We start from the raw sequence: 4,277 nt of genomic DNA, 5'->3' as shown, positions 1-4,277 counted from the left end.
GCCCCGCCCCTCCTCGGGCCGCTGGCGGCGTGGGCGCGGCGTTCTCTGCGCGTGCTCCGTCCCCTCGGGACGCCGGCAGAGCGCGGCCCGGATGGGCTCGGCGGGGCGAGGACGGCACTTCCGTGCCCGCTGAAGATGGCGCGGTGGCCGCCTGCGCTGGTGAGGTCGGATGCTCTCATCTTGCGATCAGTGCCCTTCTCGAACCTGGTCTCGAAGCCTCTGAGTCTCGGCAGCCCCCAGGTTACGGCGGCCTGGGAGTCCCTGGTCCCGCGGCCGTGGGCGCCTCGCAGGAGCGACTTCGTCAGGAGCCTGCGCTGGACTTTGAGAACGAGGCCAATTGGAGAATGTTGAACTTGGATTTAGAAACCCGTCGGGTTCCGTCTTAACCGTACTTGATCCATTTGGGACGGGGCCGTCACTGTACCTTTCTCTGTTTGCAAGTTGTCTGTCTCATACCTGCCTTCTGGGAAGCGGGGCAGAGATAACACTTAGGTTGCTTCTGACGTTATAATTCAGCTTATACCTACAGCCACCTGGTCCTTAAAACCTGACAGAAATGTTGCCAGCGTTATTTTGACAGTGGCACTTACTGCACAGAATGTAAGGTTCTACCAGCCAACAAAGCTGAATATCTACCCTGCATTTAGGGCTACATCTACATCACTGAGATGAAAAGATAAAAACCGAGATAAGACAGGAGATGAGCTGTTTTTAGGTAACATTAAAATCACATGGGAGGCAAAGACTCCTTATAACAATGCCAGAACATTGAATGCATGCTTTGGATGTCCAGAAAGGGATGAGTTAGATTAATATATATGTTAGTAGCCAATCAGCTATGCACAGCTTTTAATATTTCACAGGCATTATATAGAAAAGGCAGCGTTTGATTTTGGATTGGGTGTGAGGCTTTATGTTCAAGTGTGGCAGATATCTTTAAGGACTGGATCTGGTTAGGCATTTGCATTGAAACTACCAGCTTTGCTGGGTTGGTGTTAATCTGCACTTTATAAATGTTGAAATTAAGTCTTAGGGAAGTTAAATATCTGAAAGAAATAGTAAATGCCAAAGCCTTTCAACGATGTTTGTTACCTGAATTATGTGAGTTTAATACTACTGTTAGGCATTCAAACATTTATTGAGTGAGCAGCCATTAAATGGGCATATGTGTAAATCATACATAATCCAAAAATTACAAGTATGAGTTCTCTGCCCTCAAGGAGTTCTGGATACTCATGAAAAGGTAAATATCACTATAAAACAACTTACAATGAAAGAGGTATAATAAGGTACCGTTTACTCATGACCGGACAATTACAGTAGCTGGACAGGTGTTTCTATCTTTATTCTTCCCTTTTATTTCTCTACACCCTAATTCCATTTAGCAACTGTGATGATCCTTTAGAATATGTAACAGAATATACCATTCGTCTGCTCAGAGCCCTTTAATGCTTAGCATTTTCTGAGATTAAAGGTCAAAACCCTTATCAGGCTTGTAAGAAAGAACTTGAGGACCACACCCAGAGCTACTCTTCAAAGCCCATCTGACCCTCTCCAAGGGTACCGAACATCTGCCCTCTGGGCGTCCTGCTCCTTCTCCCTGGAACGCTTCCCTCACAGATATTCACAGGATGTGTTTCCTCACGTTCTTTAGGTCACTGCTCAAATGTGACCTGCTAGTTTTTCCCAGACTACCTTATCTGGGAGAGCTTCCCTCTCCTACCCCTGCCACACACACTGTCCTCACCTTGAATTTCTTGTCCTCGTAACAGGTATGATCACTTCTCACACATTTGGTGTTCTGTCTCCCCCCCCCTTTTGCTCTATTGGAATGTTCCATGAAAGCAAGGCTATTTCACAGCTGTATGGCCATCATCTAGAAAGAGTGCTTGGTAAGTAGTTGGCACTCAGTAAATACTTCGTGAATGAAGACTAAGATGAGGTGCCAAATGAGTGTTAAGTAGCATGGAGAGTCAAAACAAGTCAAATATTGGCTGGGGTGGCTTTTGAAAGTTTCCTCTAGAAGCCAGAACCTAAATGGTGAGAAGGTTTCAAATAGGTTGGGAATTGGGGAAAGAGGGGAGGGGAGGGTAGTCCAAGTAGAGTCAACCAAAATAAACAGACATTAAGAGAAGGCAGTATCAGATCTACAGTAATGCTAATATGCTGACCTCTACAAACATAACTAAAATAGGAAAACTGTTAACAGCCAATCTGTGCAAATTTGGTCTTGCCTCTCACCAAGGACTGGTTTATCATTTCCCTCTTTACCAGAACATCCTGTCCTTCCTAGATTATATCCATCAGCTACTGTCAATTTCAGACTGGCAAATATATATTGAGAATAGTTAGAATTTCCTTTAAACTAAATAGCTTTTAATGTAAAGGTCAAATGTTATGGGCTAAATTGTGTCCCTTCCCCCCTCCACAAACACAAAAAATTCACATATTGAAGTCTTAGCCCCTAATACTTCAGTGTGACTATATTTAGAAACAGGGTCTGTAAAGACGTACCTAAGTTAAAAAGAGGTGATAAGGGTGGGTCCCAATCCAATCTTACTGGTGAACTCATAAAAAGAGGAGATTTGAACACAGCTGTGTATAGTGGAGAGACCATGTGAGAGCCAAGATTGAGGCCTTAGAAGAAACCAACCCTACAAACACCTTGATATTGAACTCCAGAAATGTGAAGAAATACATTTCTGCTATTTAAGCCACCCAATCTGTGATACTTGTTACGGCAGCTTTAGCAAAGTAATGCAGTCAGTGAAATATCTTACATGTCAGATGTGAGATGTATGACTGAGTAGTCCTTAAAGAGTATGTATTGAATAATGATTAACTCCCTTACATTAATGTGATACCTTTATTATAACTATTGTGGTAAACAAAGACTTGCAACTATGAACTATCAACTTTTAGGAAATTAACAGTCAAGTTGTGACATTAACAGTCAAGTTGTGACAAAAGCCTTTGGTGTCCTGACTCATATTCTGAGCATCACCTCTGATTTTTGACTTGGATATGAGGACAGTTTCATGCAAGCTGCCACTCACTTCTCTCTGACAGGTTCTTTTCTCTAGTGTTTCCCAGGTCCCTTTGCTTTCTTCCCTGAGGCTCTTCTGACTTTGTTCATGCAAAGTCTCAGCTCACAACAGGTGCAGCTTTGAAGTATAGGTAAGTTAACACTCCAGGGACCACCTTTTAACCACTAGGTGACAGTAGCCAATGGAGAAAGGCTCCTGCCTCTTACCCTTTAGCTGGACAGTTTTGTAAGGTCATTCTGTGTTCTTCTCAAGTGATCTTGGTGAAATTGAGTTCTGGCTGCCCACAATAGCAACTTCAATTATGTTTTCTTATATCATCTTCTATATCTTTCTCCCCATTCTCTCACTGCTTCTCACTAGATCGCCTCCCAAATGACCTGGGCATGCACAGGTAGTTGTCCTAAGGGCCCTGCTGAGGTGGTTCTTTGAAGCTTGACTGCAGTGAAAGCCTGCAGGAAATGAAGTAGGGATAACAAAATGGCCTGGACAGAAAACTGAGGAAGGAATCAAGCCTCAGGGAGAAGCAAGCCTTGGAATGAGTTTATCATGGGAGAACAAAGGCCCCAGCCCCTGACCATGTTCCCTGGGAAGGCTGGCTGGACAGAGCCTTGAGTCAGCCAATGAGGAGTACACTGGTGAGAAGGGCAGTGGTATCTTTGAGAAGCTCAGTGTCCCCTGTAAGGCTGAAGTAGGAGATGATTCCATGGAACTAGCATCCCTGATAATCAATAATGACTACAGGGGTGATAGGATTCCGTAATAGTCCAAGCCTAGTGGCAACATTTGCACAAGAGAAGCAAGCTGGGTGTAATTACCAAAGCTGGCAGCAAAGCCAGAACAGCAACCAGGTTACCTTGGCCTGTGGGCACATAATGAAAGTGTACCTAAGGGTGAGACAGATGTGTACGCCAAGCATATTGTTTGCCATGAATAACCTTAGAAACCAAAAGACCTAGTAAGCAAAGGCTGACATTAGCTGCCTTCTTAAAGTAATCTCACACCGAGAGCATCAACTGAGGCGGCAGCCAGGTCCCTTGAGGAAGAACCCTCAATGCCACTGCAAGTGATGTGCAGTAAGTGCTCCCCAATACATCCCCCCAGAAACTGAAAGATGTTTCCCCAAGGACGAACACACTGTGGAAAGTAGATTACCAGATTCTCAAGGGCTGCTTGACACAGGGACTAGGCACTGATGCCAAGCACTCAAAATGGGGCCAGATGATAAAAGGA

Source organism: Manis javanica, chromosome 16 (assembly GCF_040802235.1).
Source record: "Manis javanica isolate MJ-LG chromosome 16, MJ_LKY, whole genome shotgun sequence".
Lineage (NCBI taxonomy): Eukaryota > Metazoa > Chordata > Mammalia > Pholidota > Manidae > Manis > Manis javanica.
Note: the sequence above shows the minus strand (reverse complement) of the source record.